We start from the raw sequence: 19,733 nt of genomic DNA on the forward strand, positions 1-19,733 counted from the left end.
ATCTTCAAATGCAAAGGACACAGGCAGAGATAAAACTGAGGACAGGTAGAGATAAACTCGAGTTATATGCAGGAAGGCATCCATCTTGGGTCACCTATCTGATCATGGACCCCGTAATCACCTTGCCTTAAGACAGGAACAAGGAATTTCTCTTGTTCACAAGAATGCCAAGGATCTGTGATTTCGTGACCTGGTCATTGGACACTGCTATCTGAAAACTTTCTGAAAATAGCACACTCCTCAAACCTACGTGTCACCACAAGAGGACTATGATAATACATTCTGCCCCCAACTTAGACACCATTTATGGCTCTAGAAATTTCTAAAATGAATGCTAGGACCTGGTTGTAAGAGAAGCTGAATTACATGCCAATGGCTTAAAAATAGGATTCTGCTAACAAAAAAAAAAAAAAAGAGAGAGACAAAGAAAGAGATTCACCTTTCTTTGTCTCAGATACCTGAGAAAAGCTTGACTTAGGAGGATTCTTTCAAAGCCCCAGTTCCTGATGTCAACAGACATCTGGCCTTTCAGACTAGTAAGAGTGTATCCTCCACCCCACCTGGCCTCTCTCCAAAAGAAAACCAAAATAGACTGAGTTCCACCCAAAAGTGATGAAAAGGGAATGCAGACGTGTCTTTTTTCCTTCTCTAACCCACAGTGAATAAATCTCCAGGTAACAAAAGGACTAAAAGAAGTTAGAGAAGTCTCCAAAGGCTTCAGATAGCCATTAGGGCCGAGCAGATGCTTCTCCAAGGATCCTAGAGCAGTGAGTGAGAGAGAGAAATGGAAATGAAATGCAGAAAAAATCTCCCACTCCAGAACACAACTCTGACAAAATGGCTTCCATGATTCACAAGATGGTGGGTGCATTGAAGTAGCACAGAGAGCAAGGCCCCGGCCTAGTGGCCTCACAGTCCACTCATCCAGTCTCCTGACTGTCCAAAGCTTGCCCACACCATAGGGAATTCATTGCTGGAAGCATCTAAATGCAGGTGGGGTGTGTGAAATCACTTCGACTTCTTCAGTATTGACCCTATGGTCAAGAATCACTGGTCTGATCAAGTTTAACACCAGAACCAGAGTTTACTAACCAGCTCTGCCAAGTTATTCACTTCTCAGACCAACGAGCAGGGACTACAGGCAAAGTAGCTGGAGACAGAGAACACGCCATTCAAGAACTCAGTTTATGAAGTAAAAGCAGAAGGCCCTAGGGAAAACAGTGCATGTTGTCCCCCTTCCAATGCCAGAACTACCTCACTACCAACTATCACCTCAAAATGGCCATCACTGAGGCATCAGAAATTCAACTGAGAGAAGGGCTGGTGAAGGAAAGTTGCTGGTTTTTACAGTGTATCTTACTTGCTTGAAGGCAAAATCTGTTGCGGCATTTGGACTCCTGAGAGAACGGGCTGCATCTCTCCCTTCAGAATCTAAAGATGTGACCATCTGAAGCAAAGAAAGAAACACTCGGTTTCCTTTGCTGAAAATGAAAAGCACTGGAGGTCGATAGGTTTGAAAAACAGCTACCAGGAAATGGAACCAAGCTTCTAATCAGGGCACAACGTCTGCTACCAAACAGTGGCCAAAACCCTGACGTTGTACTAAAAATGATCACCCATGAAACCAATTTATGGACCTCTTCTGAGGCAAAGAGCTATTTAGCTATCATAACATTGTTCTGTTATAAGACAATCAGCATGCATTATTACGGACACTCAACAAATTCAATCACTGGGGCCCATGCAGCCCAACCACCTCACATGAGAGCGTTGAGAGGTAATTCCTTCTGCAAACATTTACTGAGAACATCCTCAATAAAGTGCTGTAGGTCCTGGGACAGCGGCAAAGAAGAAAACAAGTCAAAGTTCTGGGCTCTTGTGGCATTTACATTTTAGGACAGGTGGAATGGAGCACTAATAAATAAGTATAATATATATTGTACCAGAGGATGGTAAGTACTATGGAGAACCCAGCAGGGAAGGGAGAAAGAAGAGTTCTGGGGTCGGCATTTAAAAATGGGGAGGAAGTGGTCAGCGAGGGCCTCACAGAGAAAGTGATAGTTGAACAAGAGCTAACAGATCTAAGAGCATTGGTTGTACAGATCGCCAAAGGAGAAGCTTTCCAGAGAGTAGGAGAAGGATGTGCAAAGGGCCTGTGGCTACCCAGGATGCTCAAAGAACCGTAAAGAGGCCACTGAGATCCTAATAAAGCATTAGTGTCTTTAGTAATTAAAATAAACAAGGGGCAGAATACATGATTGTTAAGGGAGGAAAAGGGCAAGTAAGGAAACTCTCAGCATGTGAATTAAAAGCTGCATATATGTATCTTTTAAAAATAGAACTTACACCAAAAATCATAAAAATATGAACAGTGATCGTTGGGAGGGGAGAATTATAAAGATTGGGAGTGACGTGTAGTCCCTTCATTTTCATTCCTTTAATTGCTCACTCAGCAAGCATTCATGGAGGGTCTGCTGTGCACCGGGTAGCGGGGACATAATGGTGGACAGACAGACAGAGACCTTTTCCTTCTAGATTGGGATTCCAATCACGGAGGGCAACATCAATATCAGGAAATAGGCCAACACTACTGCAAGCTGTGACACGTACTGTGAAGAATCAAAGAGTCGCTGAAATAGAGAAGAACGGGTTTGGGAGAATGTGGCACAGGCAGGGCTACGAGGTAACTTAGGTTGAACCCAAAAGGATCAAAAAGGGCAGAGCTAAATGGGGAATAGTAAGAGGAGCTTCTAGACTGGGCCAGCATGCAATGAGATGATTATGGACAGTTGTTGTGATTCTGAAAACAGCCTAAAGATTAGATAGATACATAGATAGATATACATACATACATACATAACATACATACATAGATAGATCTGTAGTCTTGGTTATGTGACTGTACCAAGCATTTTGATCCCACGTTCATTCAATCAGCATTCATTGAACATATATGATAGGTAGGAAACTGGGCTGGGAATAAGGTTATAAATAACACAGACATGGTCCCTGTTCTCAGGAAGGCTTAAGTCAAATCAAAGAAAAAAACCAGGATCTCGGAACTGCCACTTGGCATTACAACAAATTGGGGACAAGCCAGTGACGAATTTCAGGAACCTGGCAGTCTTACTCCAAGTGTGCTGCAAGCTTGAAGCAAAAATAGCAGCTAAGCTAGTTTTCTTTAGCACACTTCTGACCAAAGGAGCGTAGTGCTTGTCACTTGCTCACTCATTCATTCAAGCAGCCCCTCCTGGCCTCTGTAGTCCCACAGAGCTGAGAGGTAAAGGAAGGGAGAGGGAGGGAAGTTTCCCTCGAAGGAGCTCACAGCCCATTTGATAAGATACACAGGTAAACAATTGCAAGATCCAGAGTGCCCCAACAAACTGTCTGCACTGTTCAGTCCTTTGATGATTAACATACATTTTAGCAAATAAAGAAGACAGATGTTAACAGTTTTGATTACCTTAACGTCATAAATGTTCAAAACGCCGTCAACCAGGGCCAACACACATGCTTTACAATCTTATTTCAGAAAGGTGTTTATCTTTATTAAGACAACCGGCGACCTGTGGAAAACACTGATGGAGATGAACATAGATATCTGAAGTTAAAAACTAGTGCAAGGTCCACTTGAAAGCTTTAAGGACAACTTTCCAGGAGAAGTGATACCGGAGACAAGTTTTCAAAGAAAGTAGGAGTGAGCTGGTACCTGGATTTGCAAGCTACAACCCACAGCTGGGATCATTGTCCCTATCCTTTCTGAGTTTATGTGCAGACTCTGGGAGGGACGCTGATGCCTGGTCCTTGCTTTAGAGGGCTACATGGACGGGAAAGCCAAGCTTAGGTGGGATGGTGAGGTCAGTGAGGGACTTACTGAGGCAGGGCCCTTGCCTTCCACACCTTTTCCCTTGTACCCCACAAGCCTTGTCCACTGTCCCTCCCCCCCTTCCCATTCTCCCTGTCCTCCTTTGAGACTTCATTGCCACTCACCCAGGCACTAGAAGGAAGAGCAGTGAGCACCCCTTCAAAATAGATAGGAGTTCAGATGGCAGCCCGCCTCCATTGCTGCTATTTGGCAAAATCACCAAAGTGGTATTTTGTGTCTAAGCCAGGGCCATGCTGTTTCCACTTAGAAACGCTTTAGAGGCAATAAACACTTGGGTTACTTTTTTTTCTTTTTACTTTTAACAAAACTAATAATTTTTTGAATCTGGATTCTAAAAATAATATTTCGCTTGACTTTCTGTGCTTTTCCACAATTTCAGGCACGTCAGTTTTATGTAAAAGCTAGTGTTTGCTAAATGCGTGCGTGTGGGGGCGTGTGTGCGTGCCAGACACAAGCCTAAGAACTTTGTATGAATTTACATATTTAATCCTCACAGCACCCGCTCTACTATCAGCTCCACTTTACGGAGGAATAAAGAGATAGAATATCTTGCCTAAAGTCACTCAGCTAATACCAGCAGCCACTACCCTCCAGTCTGGCTGCAAACCATTCCCGTACTTGTTATCCTTATAAGGTGGTGCCCCATGCTACCCTCTGCAGTTAGTAATACCATCCACCTGACCATCTCTGGAACAGATAATGGCACATAATTCAAAGGGTCTCAGTAGTTTTCCAAGGTCATACCCTCAGACCCTTAACTTGCTTTCCTGAATCTATTATTGGTATTTTTTTATTTGTTTGTTTTTTTCTGTAAAACCCTGGTGCTCTGAAAGGTCTTATGACCAGAAGGGCCAACACCACCTTGGAAAATCTGAGGATGGTCCTCACCAGCTTTGGCAATCCTATTTGTAAGAGAGTAGATTTTTTAAAACCACCTCATTCCTCTAGGTTGGACAGAAAAACAAAATAATACCACATTCTACTTGGGTTTATAAACACTCAGTAAGAGACAGCCAGAGACAGCAGGATAATTCCACACGCATAACGAACAAATTGCAAACGTAATAGTGTGGGCCTTGTTTATACTTCTGCCATCAACTTTAATGATGACCCTATTTATGCTAAACTTCACTACATTATTGAAGTCATTAGTGCCTGTAAGTGAGTGATAATGTGCTTGAAACTTACACAAGTACGTGGGGCTCTCTGAGTCCTACATTTCACTGTTGGGAGATGCCGGCCTGGTGAGTATTTTTCATACATACGCCTGGAGCAACTCTTAGTTATTACGCCCCAGCACGTGGACTGGACGCCAAGCAAATTAGGGAACGCAAGTTAAATAGAGGTAAGCCAGTTCGTCTTACCTCAAAATCTCTAACGAGGCAGAAGATACTAATGTGTCTTCCGACTCTCCAAGATGGGCATCCAACATGAGATTTTCTCAAAGTGTTGACTGAGGAAACTTTTCAAAAGGTGACTCATAGTCCCCTCACTGACTCCGTAGTATCAGTCCATTAACACTCTAGTCTAACGGAGCTAAAATCAGGGAACTGTAGCAAAAGTCAGTATTTCATGCAAAGCCAAAGAATAGACACGCATGAGCTCATTCCTTAGCTTTAGCCACATGTATTCCTGAGCCTAGTAGTGTTGAAATGCATGTTCCTGCAAATGTGAAGTCCTAATTAGAAGGACTCAGTAAAGTTAGAATCAAAGTTTCACCAAAGAACTTCAAAACGGCGGATGAGTGCCTCCTCTGTGTCAATGTGAGCCCAAAGTTTTGGGCAACCTCAAGAATCCCTCCACATGGGACCAGGGGCACCTGCTCCACTGACTGGGGAAGCACGTCATTAGATCCTAATAGGAGGCATATAATAAAGATCCCCACCTGCCTCAGCATTTTTCCCAAGGATGAACTGTCATTAGCAGACAAGCTGCATGCAGCGTAAATGAGGCCTGAAAGGTAAAATCAATATGATGGCCAACTCCGGACCTCAACCGCAGCTCAGAAGGGAGCCTGTTGGAATGGGGCACTGGGCTCTTCTCGTGTGACAGCATCAGCACTTTCTGCTAGTGCACCTTCATCAGCAAGGCCTTCCCTGGCCACCCTCCGACAAATTACTCCAGTGGCTTTCCCTCTGTGAGGTCAGGAATGTATCTATCACATTCATCACCATAACCCCCGTGCCTGGAACGTGCCTGCCCCAGAGTAAGCACCTTTACAGATTTGTTGAACGTTGAAGGGAGGTCTGCTTTGGGGAACCTTTACTTCAGATGGACAGTTATCTTGCTGTGGGGGTGAGTTGCTGTCTTGGGCTTAAATGCCACAATCGTTACTCCTTCTCATACTCATATTGGCCCCCCATGGAATCCAGGGCAAGAGAAGTAGAGGAATTAAGAGAGCCAGGGTAAAGGGGGCAGAACGCTAGGGAACTAGAGACAAATTGTCACATATATATCCTTGGGCTCATACGCTAATCAGAAGGCTAGGATCTTCAAGAAGAGCTCAACGGTAATATGCACCATGAGAAAGGTGTTGTCTTCCAGCTTCCTGAATCTGAAGGGACAATGCTGGCCATTTGCATCAACCGGATGGCCACAAAGTGCCTGTCAAAGCCTTGAGAAGACCCCTCCTGCACCTCTAGGCATATCTCATTGTCTGTCCTGCCTGACCTTGGCCCTCCACTCCATCACGCAGAACAGTTCCACCTGCCCCCCACCTGGCCAGGGTCCATGTCTGTCCTGCCTGCCCTCGGCCCTCCACTCCATCACGCAGAACAGCTCCACCTGCCCCCTACCTGGCCAGGGTCCAGTCAGCTCCAATTCCCCCAAGAGATATCTGAGAGCCACCAAGACCAACATTGGTAGGTCATAGGCGATAGAACTACGAGGTTTTATCAATTCCAGGCGTCCACCCAGACTGGCCTGTGAATGAGCATAAGGACCCACACAAAGCACAGAGGAAACGGAGAAAGCAGAAATGAGAGACTGGGCAGCTTCTGCAGTTGGGGGGCATTTGAAAGCCCAGGCCCTGTGGCCCCGGGGACTCTCCACTCCTATCAAGGTCTAATCCCTACTCCCCTGAAGCCTGATAAGCTTCCATTTCCCGTGTCCTGTGTCACTTTACCCACACAAACATCTTTCCATGAACTAGCCTGGGTGGGTTTTCTGATCTCCCCAGCAGAATCCTCTTGGCTAGAACAGCTACTTTGGGTCTGAGACGCACTGGTGTTCATATGCTTGAAATCTCATCCCTATGTCTGTGCTCTAAGCACTACTCACATAACTGTTTTCCACCTTCCCTTCACGGTCCTGCTCTAAGCCTACCCATTCTGTAAAGCATTCTTTGAGCCCCAGGAGAATCATAGCTCCCCTTCTGAAGTCAGTCGTGGTCTCTCAACTCCATGCGGTACCTACTGAATTTTTTCCCCACCCTTCTCTAGTCATTGAGCATCTCCCATGCACTCGGCCAGGTTCCAGGTATTCTAAGCTGAAAGAGACACAGTCTCCGACCTTGTGGAGCTCCTAGCAGGATGAAAAGAAGCTAGCACATCAGCGTGAGTGCAGAACAAAGTGTTAAGAGCTAAACAGAACGACAAATAGCAGAGAGCCCACAGATCTCCTGGGTATGACAAGGGTCGGAGCTGGTGCTTCTGTGCCAGGGATGGGTTCTGAGTTCAAACAGGCTAAGTCAGGGGAATGATGATTTGCCCACTGGATATATCAAAGATAAAGGTGTCTATATAACACAGAAAAAAAAAATGTACTTAGCAAGGCTTCTATCATCAAGACATGGACATGATCCATGTTTGTCAAGGCAGATGAAAAATATCTCTTCTTCCTAAGTAAGGACATTCACAAACAATAGCTGAGACGACCCATTACTGACACAAGACTAAACGCCTCTCTAAAGGCAATGCAAACACATGTCCTTGATGTAGCTGTCAAAACTCTCACACGCTCACTAGCATTAAAGGCTGCATTCAAATTAGGCTGTGTCCAAATATTAATCTCTGGGTGGTCGTCCCTTTCACCACGTCCATTAAAATTACTACTGTACTTATCTTTAAATGGGGGGAATATACCTGCTTAGGTGAATGACACAAAATTAACAAAAATACAAAGGGAATGCTTCTGACTGCACGGGAATAAAGAAGAAAATACCTCTGATGTAGCGTTTTTGGTATGAGTACAGTTATAATTAGTCCCATCTATCTGTTGTGGTAAATCGGGAATAACGGAGAGATGCCACCTGGATATATTTCCATAATTCATTCTTCCCTCCTAAAGCCAACATTTCTAAAAGTCAAAACCAAGGTAAGCCGTGTTAATGAGTTGGTACATTCAAACATTTTTTAAAGATTTGAATATCTAGTCTCTTTTATGGCAATCTCTTAATAAAAAGAAATAAGTTGGCAGTGAAAAGACAGAATCTGTATCTACAGAATTAGGCTGAGGTTAAAGCAAAAAGGCCTGTTGGATTACTGTTTTATTACTAATTTACTTTATTCATTTAAGGAATCAATTTGTGGCCATTAAAGGCTTGGGTTTCATACAGATTATAATTTACACACATTTCCTGATGTGAATGAGCCATACAGTTTGTGGGGGCTCAGTCAAGCTCTTATCTATTGGTCCACTAGATGCACATGTTCTTAAAATGTGTTTGCAAATACAGTGGAAACGCCACAATGTCTAACTGTCTAAAAAAGTAGGACAAAGCACTAGCAGTGTGGAAGCCGTGTTCAACAGCCACAGATAGTTGCAGAACCTCCTGCAATAAGTCAGTTATGAAATAACAGAAATTAAGAGGGACCTTCCTTGCCTTCACTGTTTTCATCCACATCTAAATCTAATTTTTTTTCTGATTTACAGCAAACCTCAAAGGAGAAGCTGAAATGTATTGATTCGGAATAGGATGAATGACTATCCTTCCAAAACCCTTCAGGAAGGTGGAGTGCCCCCAACTTTGGGGACAAAAGATTTTTTACAGATCATAGTAAATCAATAACTCATAGATGGCAGGACAGATACAGGCTCTCCTTCCCTAAGATGAAAAACAAATTGTGCATTGAGATCTTTAATCAATGAAAAGCTAACAAATCAGTAGTGCAAACAAGATGAGAGAATCTTATTTCATCCTCAGTCACGAACAGTAGAGATACACCAGGCTGTGTTTTGTGGTTAAAAATTGCTGCCCGGACGGTGTGCTTGTGGGCAGTTATGTAAGAAGGTCAGTGGAGACCAACTCACTGTGGGATTTGCAATGCAGAACGGACAAGTGGGTGAAACAGAAAAGGGCACTCTATACAAATGTCAATTAATGTATTATTCTTCTACAAACTTCCTTTAACAAGTATTTTGGTGGCTTTGAAGCCTCTGTTCTTCTCATGGGAGCAAGAATGAGACCTCTTGCTTCAGCTTTAGATTAAATGATGTTCAGAAAAAAATCCTATCAACAGAGACTAAACTCTTCACATTAAAGGTAGAGGCCCTGACCCACCCCAATTAGCCAAACTCCTTTGATATTTTACAACCATGAGGTCCTCAGTTAACTCTAAAAAGGACTGTCGCTAGATTGTTAAGGTCAATTCCAAAACCTCCACATCTGGTACTCATGAGACACAGTAACAGTAGCCAAATTCTGAACGCCTGGAGCATTACAACATACATAATGCTCCTTTTACAGATGATAACTCTGACACCCAGAAAGCTACATCACCACACCCAAGGTTGTACCCTGAAAGAGGCAATGCTGAGACCCCCATCCGAGTAGGTCTGATTCTAAACCTAACCACCTCCCAAAGACCCCACCTCCAAATCCCATCACATTAGAGATCAAGACTTTAACATGCAAATTTTTAGGGGACACATTCAGTCCTTGGCACCCAACCAACTAATAATCTATTGACTGCATGGGTTTTGTGCCAAGTATCTGGGCCTTGTTCTAAGGTCCTTATATCACTTAGATATATTGATTCATTTATCCACCATAACAATCTATCCACAATAATGGATTGGGAATATTACTATCCCTATCCTGCAACAAGAACACGAAGGCATGTAAACATTTCACATTGTATATCGAAGCAGTACCCTGAACCCCATAAATGCATCAATGTACAAAGTTAGGATTTAATAAAAAATAATTAATTATTTTTAAAAAAAAAATTTTTAAGTCAAAAAAAAGAACACAAAGGCACAGGAGGGCCAGTAACAAAGCCCAACCATCCATCCATCACGTTCTGGGTCTATGCCTCTGCAACAGCACCTAGCAAAGTGCCCCAGACATAGGCAGGAACAGATAAATAATTGCAGAGTGGTTGGAAAAATCCAACTCATTAGAACTCAGAGTTTGTGGTCTTCAGAAGCATCTAGCTCATTCATTTAAACAATAATGCACAGGAAGGGGAAATATATTGCGTGGTGTTAGCATGGTCTTTTGTTAAGTAAACCAAAAAAGAAGACTGCTGTAGCTCACATGAGGGAATTGTTGGAGACTTGGAGGTTTTTCTTTCTTTTTTATTAAGCCACTTCCCCCCAAAAGAAGCTTCTTAGTAACCACAAAGTTCTGGTAACTGTCTCGCTTTTCTCTCTGTACTGAACAGATTTCAAAAGAAGCAGCTTTAAGGGCAAGCTATACAGTTGGGATGAAAATCAGCCTTCCATTTATGCAAACATTTATGGGGCACCTGGAATGTGGGGAACATTGTGAGTGATCACAGGACAAGAATTAAATCAACAGAGAGAGAGAGAGAAAGGTAGTTTTCTATATAAGGGAAAGTGTACCCCCATGTGAAGAGCAGAAAGTCAGGACAGAACGTACAAGAGAACACAGAAAAGGCAGAGATTGGGTTGGGCCTTTGAACTTGAGCAGAGTCCACATTTCCAGTGTTCCAGCATGAAACTCGACAGAGCCTTTACAAAATATTTAAATAGTTTGCCATTTATTATTAGTCTTAGTATTAGTCATAGCTCTGAAGTACCTTTCAGTCACCGCAAAAGGTATTAGCTGATGTAATTAACTCTGCATCCAGCATTCCCAAAGTTAACTGTTGAGATTAAAATACTTTTACCTTAATTCTAGGTCTTAAACAGATAAATGTCTATTTACGTATCACAAAGAAGTTGGAATTTCTCAAATCTCACCTTGTTTGCCACTCGGCAACACTTCCATGTGCTAACACTTCTGTTCAAGACAGAAGACATTAATTAAATAATTAGCCTTGAGCTCAGACATGTAAACAAACACAATTGATGAATTTGTTAATTGTTCTTCCCTGCTGCGGACAGGAACTATTGTTAGCAACCGTAATAATAGCACGGATGTGATCTCAGAGAGATGGTTTGGAAATAGGAGGTAAAATGCAGAACTCGGATTCAGACAAGGTAACGGTGGGGGAACATGGGGTGTTTCTTGGAAAACACTGATGGTACAATTGCTCTGTTAATACACTTCCATGGAAGGGGATTAGGGATATTGGTAAACCAAAAATAACCCAATTGATGGATATTTGAATTTGCACCAAAGAGTGGCAGTTCAATTATTTTTGCTAGGCTCCCAAACTTAGAAATAAAATAATTGAGAAAAAATGACATGCTTTGAAAAATACATCAAGCATTAGCACCTCCCTGCCTTTCAGCAACAAGAAGATTTGTTCTGAATAAAAATGAAACTAGATGGTAGAGATTGGCGTTTGAATGCTCCTCCAGGATTTCTTTATAAATGACGTATAAACAGCAATTATTGGCAGACATGCGTAAGCTGGGCATGGAAAACATAACGCCAGGTGACAACAGGTTTCCAGTCGGAAATATAAGGAGACCTGGAAAGCAAACCAAAATATTTTTCTACTGTTTTTTAACAATGCCATCATCAGAGTCCTTACTCCACAAAAATTTTATAAAAGGCTATAAACATTTCCCCATGTTCTTCACTCACATGAAAACTAGATATTACTTTTCTGGGCTTTGTTTTTTATTGTTATTGTTGTTGCAGTTTGGCCGGGGCCAGGTTTGATCCCGTCAGCCTCGGTATACGGGGCCAGCACCCTACCCACTGAGCCACAGGCACCCCCCCTTTTCTGTACTTTGTTAATAGTGGTGAGTAGTGACTCTGCTGATGAACAGAAGCGGTATAATCTGATTTTATGGGACATGCTATAGGGTTTCTACCACTACGCATCAGAAACAAGACGAAGTTGGAACCAAACTGGGCCATTAGCCTCACAGAGGAAGACTGGGCTTGTCGAACAAAAACAGGGTCCTCCAAACCTCCACCAAGGAGAAAAACAAAAACAAAAAAGGAGGCGATGTGTGTGACAGGGAGAGAAGGGAGAAGAAAGCCCAGGACAAATTATCTCAGAACAGCAGGTAGAAGGTGATGAGCAAAGATAGAGACCTATGAACCCAAACTCAGAAACCACTTTTTCCATTAGGATACTTGAAACGGACAAGCACTGTTACTTTTATTTTTTTTCAAACTTCAATGTCCAATTGAGTGCTGTCTCCTCCCAGGAAGTCGTTTAGGGGCCACCTGCGTGATATTTACTCCTGGCCCTAGGGACTCACACACCTGAAGCACTCACAATTGCATTTCCCTCAGTGATGAATGGGTCTATCTGGGCTCCAAGGTCAGGCTCATTGCTCCTGGAGGGCAACAGCTTCACATTCCCCACAGCGCCTGGCCATGACCTCCTGCCCATACAGCAAGCTCAAAAAATGCTTGTCAAATGAATTAATTGGGCAATTGAGTTTCTTTCTATATTTACAGAACCTGATCATTTTTATTGTCTGGTATAGCTTCAAATTTTTGGGGGGAAAATGCTATGGAAGAGTCTGGTGCAAGTCTTGGTGGTCTAGCACTTGAATGAAACTCAAAATATATGGCCCACTCTGCCAATGAGAGATGGCCTCTCTGCTTTCTAGTACTTTATCCTCCCACTGAGCTCAAGCCGGGTGAAGAGTACGCTCCTTCCCTCCACATTCAAACCATGAATGAGCAAGGGCATGCATGAATGTGTCGCCATCCAAGAACCAGGAATTCCAAGATGCTGGGAGCTCTCATCTTTGTCCTTGAGATGTACGCAATCACTCAGGAAAGCCAGACACAGATATAAAAACCAATATTAGAAAATAAAAGGCAGGAAAGATTAAATCTCAAAAACCAAGCAAATGAAAAGAATGATGTTGACTCAATTAAAAGAGAGAGCCCAACAGGTTAAGGACACAGGAGAAAGCCTCTTAGAGTCACCGATAATCCTTGAATTAGACCTTGAAAAATGCTTTAGATATCCTCTGGTCAAGTGAGGAGCAAGGCTGTTCCCAGACCAGACCCAAGAACCAGCAGTGTAGTGATGAGAGGGGTAGGTTCCCAGCTCTGGTCAGCCAGTGATAAGATGCGGGACTTTGCGTGAGTTCCTCTCTCCTTTGAACCTCAGTTTCTTTATCTGTAGATAGACAGTTCACTCCTGACCTCAAAAGATCAATCACTCATGGAAATAGACTTGTACTGAAAATGATAATGGATTTGAAATTGCCCAGCAAAATATCTTGCAGCAAGTGGACACTTAAGCTCTTAGGGTACATTTGGGAAACAAATCAATGATGTATTTATAACTCAACTTTCTTTGTCAAAAATATAAGGGGAATATAACCAGTATATTTCACTTCCTGTGCCCTCATGAAGCTTGTAGTCCAGCTGCAAACACCAAGGCAAGTGTCGCCCCAGGCTTAACAGATACCAGAGTTATTAATCCTCTAGGTTTACCCAGACTGAGCAGGATGTGGGATTTCTGTGCTAAAATCAAGGAAGTCCTTGCCCAAATGCTAATAAGTTGGTTCCCCTTAATGGGGAGGTGCAAGTTACAAGTTCCTCAAGAGGCCTTGGAAAGGAACTAATGCTTGGATCTGCATAACGGGGGGAGGGTCTGTGCAAAGTCAGGAGTTTTAGCCCTCCACCCCCGGCTCTTTTTCTCCCTCTTCCTGGTCACAAGATTCTGGATATTTTTCAAAAGAAGATCCACTCTCCTTAAAACTCAGAATTTAAATACAACCCTTTGCTTCAAATATGAAACCTAGCTTTCTGTGGGGTACAGAGGAACGCTGTTTTTCTCATTTTGAAGATGGATAAACTGAGATCCACAGACAGGTTAAACAACTTGTTCAAATCAATGGCACAGCTGGAAATAAAACCCAGTTTCTCTGCCTCCTGGTTCAGTATGTATTTTGGGATATGTAACATAGGCTTCAAACAGTGTTTAAGTTCTATTTAACCTTAGTGGGGAATATTCCAATTAACATATCCACCCCCGGGTGTTTCTCCCAGTTGAAATTTTCTTCCTTTTTCATAAACTGAAGGAGACACTCTCCCACCCCCACCCCGCCCTTTCTTCCCTTACTAAAGCTGGCAAGCGTCGGTGCCTCCCTTTGGTTTCTGCTCAGCTAAACTCAAGAGAAGCTTGAAATGTATTCCATTTTTTTAACAGCTCTGAAAGGACCGTTAAAGGGTGGGAAGGATCAATCACTCGTGGAAAATGCTAGGTGTCCCATTAGGGTATGATAAGTTCAACTGCATAGTATATGCATATTTTTTTTTTTTTTTTGCTCCCTGAATAAATGGCAGAAGTCCGTTCCCCATAAATTCAAAATGTGTATTAGAACACGAAATCATATTTTAAGTGAATTTCACGTATTGCTTCTCTTCATCATTCTAAATACCAGAGATTAAGCTCGCCACTTGGCTCTTGGCAGTCTCCTCTCTTTCTCTCTTTTTTTCCCCAACTTTGGCTTAATCAGATATGAATAGTGGTTGCCGGCCTTTATTGTTCAGAGCTACCTGAAGGAGGAAGAGAGAAAATGAACTCTGCCCACTCTCACCATTCCAAGCAATGCTTCTTTTTATTATAACTGTTTCTGGACACTTTCAAAACAATACTGTTCCCCAAATGGTGAGGCTGACCAAAACCACCTTTTGGCTAAGCCAAGCTACAGTTCCCATCCCTCTGCTCCTTTCATATAGGATACTCTTGTCCCCACTCCATTTAATTTCCTCCAAGGTCCCACACAAAGACTGTAGAGGGTGGTGGTTAAGGACCCATGTGCTGGAGAGAAGATATCTGGGCTCAAATCCCAGCTCCATCACATCTTAACTCCGTAACCTTGGCCACGTCACTTCACTCTCCTGTTTTCTGTAAATTTCAAGATGGTTGTTCCCTTGACCATCATTAGTAACCAGAAAAGTCTCCCTCGACCACACTCCCAGCCCCTAATGCGTCAGCCATGCTGCAGTCAGGCTTGCTCTGGGTCCAGCACCTTTAGTCCTGGGTTTATCTCTCTCCTTTCCAACGATCCGCAAAACCCTTCAAGTTCTCAGGGGCCACCCTTTCTGGGTCTCTTTGCCCCATCTTCTCCTCACCCAAACATCTTCTTAACTCTCTCTGTGTGTGTTCTTTCCCTAGAAAACTTCACTTGAGCATTCAGTAATATCCCAAATTGATATCGTCAGCAATGCCTTTCCCTTGGAACTCAGCACTCACATCTCTGCCTGCCGTCCACCTCTCTTGGGTGACCAGCCACACTTAACCACAGGTGTCTCCTGCATGAGCAGCCACACTTAACCACAGGTGTCTCCTACATGAGCTCTTCTTGGCCTTTTCCTACCTCAGAAGATGGCAGGACCATCCATTCTGCTGTTCAGACCTGAAACCAAGGAGTCAGTCTTGGTTTCTCTCTTTCCTTCACAAATCGGTACCCCCAGAGCTCCACCTCCAAACCCGTCCTCCCCATCTCCCCATTTCTATTTCTGCCGCGTCTGACAAGGTCTGGATCTGTGCATCATTCTTCAAACTGGTCTCCCGGCTTTGATTTTTGCTCCCTGTCCCCCACCATGCAACTCTCTCTCTCTACTCACAAAAAATAAAAAGCAAAGTAGATTTAGAACATTCACAACACACACATACACATACACACAGAGGGGCTTATTTTTACATTTAGAATAAATTCTTCCATTTCTATACTGGCTCTCACACTGCCACTATGATCTAGTCCCTGCCTACCTCTCCATTCTTCCTTCCCCTCCTCTTACCTACTTTTATTTAACTCTCCACTTCCTTCTGTTTTTTCAATGCTCCAAGCCCATTGCTACCTTAGAAGACCCTTGCCGTTGCCATTACCTCTGATTAGAATATTCTCCGTCCCCTTCCATCATTGAGGTGCTCAGTTGTCACCTTCTAAGAGTAAATTCTCCACTGCATCAGTCACATCCTAGCTCATTATCCTGCTTTATTTTCATCAAAGACGTCACACCACCCAGAATGTTATTTTCTTTGTTACTCATGCATTATCTGTGTCTTCCTTCAGATTCCATGAGAGCAGGGAGCTTGTCTAGTTCATTGCCCCAGACCCAACGTTTAAACAAAACCGGGCAGGCATCAGGCTCCCCATTAATACGTGTTGAATGAATGAATAGCTGGCGTTTACAATCTCTTCCTTCCCCGACTTCATCCACACCGCACTGGTAAGCTGTTTTGCAGGCCTAGATAATTATATTGTAATTAGTCTGGAAGAAAGGCATTTAAGTTATAAGCCAACAAGCAGATGGATGACTGTTTGGAGGACACTGACCCATTGTTCATTACCTCTGCAATGTAATAAACAAGCAGAAGCTGACTTAAGTTGTGGTGGGACAGCTTGACTTGCTGTTAGGAAAATCTTTTTGATTTTGAGGGTCATGAATAATTGAGAGAAGCTATAAAGTAAGGTGCCAGCATTTGATTTCTAAAGCACTTGGCAAACAATAACCAATTATTTGCCTTCAATGCGTCACTTATTTGTTAATTTACTGCCAGTATGAATGGGTTATCTAACCTAGACTACCTACCATATTTCAATCATTCTAAAAGGTCCACGTGCCCACGTTTTACCATCTCTGATATCAGAATATATCTCACGATGGATAGTGCATGATAGCCGAACTGACAGCATTTTCTCTTAGTGGTATGAAAAATAATGATCCTTAATACATTGGATCTTAGAGTCAATAAAGTATAATTATTTATGATCAGTCACATTTATGGAACCCTGGCTTTGGCTGAGTATTTACAAATATATCCTAATTTTATTTATCCTCAGCAGCCTACGGAATAAGTAACATTCTTTTATAAGCAAGAAACTAAGGATCTGGGAGATGAAGAACTTTTCGAAATCATGTAACTTATAGATGCTAAATAAAGCCTGTAACATAATGTGAATCTATCTGACCCCCCAAGCCAACACTCATCACCACTTTCCTGGAGTTACTGGTAAATTAGGTTTTGTGCATAAAATACAGATACCCACCACAACCAAGTCACGCATAGGCTCTGGCTTCCTCACTTCTCTTCCTCTCCGCTCCCTAACGTTTTCCTGACTGTAAGAGCCTGAGCCGCACTCAGATTCCATGATTTATGTAAAACCTCTTAGAGGGCAAGCTTTGGCAGTCAGAGTTTGAGGGCTGCCTTTTGAAAAGATCTGAGCCCATAACAAAGGCAGCGAGTTAGCTCCGAAGTCAGCAGGACCCCGTAACGATCGCGCTGCTAAAGGAACACCCCCTGATGAACAGGGGCCGGCAAAACAGCCACATTAAGTCCCTGCCTCAGTCTTGACTGCAGGAAGGCTGACAAGATCAGACTTTGGAAGCAGGTGGCTCCAGACCACAACACGTGGGTTTTCAAGTCTGAGGGTCTTGGGCTCCAATCCCAGCTCTCCTTCTGACCCCTCTGAACCACTTGACCTCTCTGGATCTCACTCTTCTCATCTCTCAGTTAGAGAAGGCACTGCTTCCTTCACAGAGTTGCCACAAAGAACTGTTTATTTCATAAATATTTATCAAGCACTTTTCCATGTGGGACATACATCACTGAACAAAACAGATAAATCCCCCTCCCTCATGTGGCTTATATTTTACCAGGAAGTGTAATTCATGTGGTGTGTCTAGCACGTTACTTGGTGGCTATTTAAAGCTAGATGACTGCAGCTAGATGCCTGGCTCCTCCTTGTGCCATAGTCAGTCAAATATCTTTTCAAAAAGGAGACACTGGTTAGATTAGCCCCTTGCTCTGAGTTGGTACCATGCCCCCGACCTCTGTTGGGTTATTTGTCTCCTAGCCCTCACCACAATCTGACATTCTCATTTGGAAACAAGCTTGTTTACCTATTGTCCCACCCTCTATTAGAATATCATTTCCCTGAGCAGAGCAACTCTTGTGTTTTTTTTTTGTACATAGAACAGGTCTCAGCACTTAATATTTGCAGGAATGAACATCCACAATACACCTTCCATTGCTGCTGCAATTTATAAATAGACTTTGAACCTGAGGGTGAAAATTGTGGTCCTCCTGAGCAAAACACTCCAACTGTTGCTACCGGTAGCCCATGGGATGCAGGCCTGACAGAAGCCTTCAGGTGTAGGCTCCCAGAAGCCTCCCAGGTGTAGGCTCTCAGGTGTAAAGTCTCAGAATCAAAGTTTTCAGATCGCTCAACACTGAATACAACAGAACCAAAAGGAGAGTAGAGACAGAGCTGCGGGAGGAGGCCATGAATTCAGGACTACTAGACCATGCAGCTCCCTGAAGAGGGCAACCATGAGACCAGGGAGAATGAATTCACATCGTTTAGCCTCAAACGAGACTGTTGACCACGTTTCACGTCCAGGACTGTTGAACCATAGAATGATTCTGCGAAGGTGGGAACCAGATTGGCAAGGAAAGGAGGTAAAGGAGGTCGATGAATCACCAAGGTCAACACTTACCGTACACCCAACAGCGTCAGGGAAATCGGCTTAAAGAAAGAGACAAAGGGCAGGAAGAGGGAGCCCCAGAGGCTAGGCCGACCCTGGCCCTCTTGCCTATTTTTATAAATGATCTAGATAGAAGTCTGCACCAAATTCTCCAGCTCTGCTGAGGAAAGCAAACTCTTCAGGTTCATAAAATGTTGAGCTGATGGAATACGAGGGCAGGAAGAGTTCACAAAGCTACCTGATGGTCCAAAAAACAGCAGAGCAGTCGCTTCGTGTGTGCCGAAAACTGTCACTGAACTGGCATGAGTCCCCAGAGGACAGCAGACTGAAATGTTGCAGAGAGCAGGGGCCTCATCTATCTTGCTTGCCACTAAATTCTTTAGTGGAGGCCGGAACCTACCGCGTAACAGGTGCTAATTTGGGGAAATCGAGGGGAAAGGCACGGGGCAGCTAAGACACACATCCTGTCGTGCTTTTAAGGTGCTGGTGGGGGAGGAGCGCTGTAGAAGAAAAAGAGGAGATACAATTGTGCCCGTTCCGAGCGTCAGGGACCTGAGCAGATAACGGAGGATTTGCCAAGGACCACAGTCCTCGTCCCGATTCTCCTGACCTCTGGAGGAGAGGGCAGCTCACGTTCAGGAGAGAGAACGTGGCCAACCCGGGCAACCTCGGTCGGATGGGAACACTTGGAAAACGAGCACTCTCCTGGTTCCCTCAGCCTGGCAGTGCCAGACCTGAGCAGCTACAGCTTCTCCGCTGTCGTGCATGATCGAAAATAAACATTCGACAAGCTTGATAACCCCGGGCTTTCACAGTAGCCCACTCTGTCACGGGAGCTCAGCGGTGACACTGTTTGCGGTCTAAATTTTTAACTTCAAGAGGCTCCCTCGCCAGAAACCTAAAACTTAAACGACAGCACGAGAGAAGAAAAAGCAAAACCGTTCCATCAGGAGCGAGCTTTGGAGACTCAGGCTCTGTGAGATGCTCTCCTCTCTAGTGCCAAAACCCAGGTGTGCGGTGAGAGGAGCAAGTGGGAGATGCCCAGTGAAGATGCTTTAACCCGCGCGCCTGCTG

Source organism: Otolemur garnettii, unplaced genomic scaffold, assembly GCF_000181295.1.
Source record: "Otolemur garnettii isolate 467f Iridium unplaced genomic scaffold, OtoGar3 scaffold00069, whole genome shotgun sequence".
NCBI classification, from domain to species: Eukaryota; Metazoa; Chordata; class Mammalia; order Primates; family Galagidae; genus Otolemur; species Otolemur garnettii.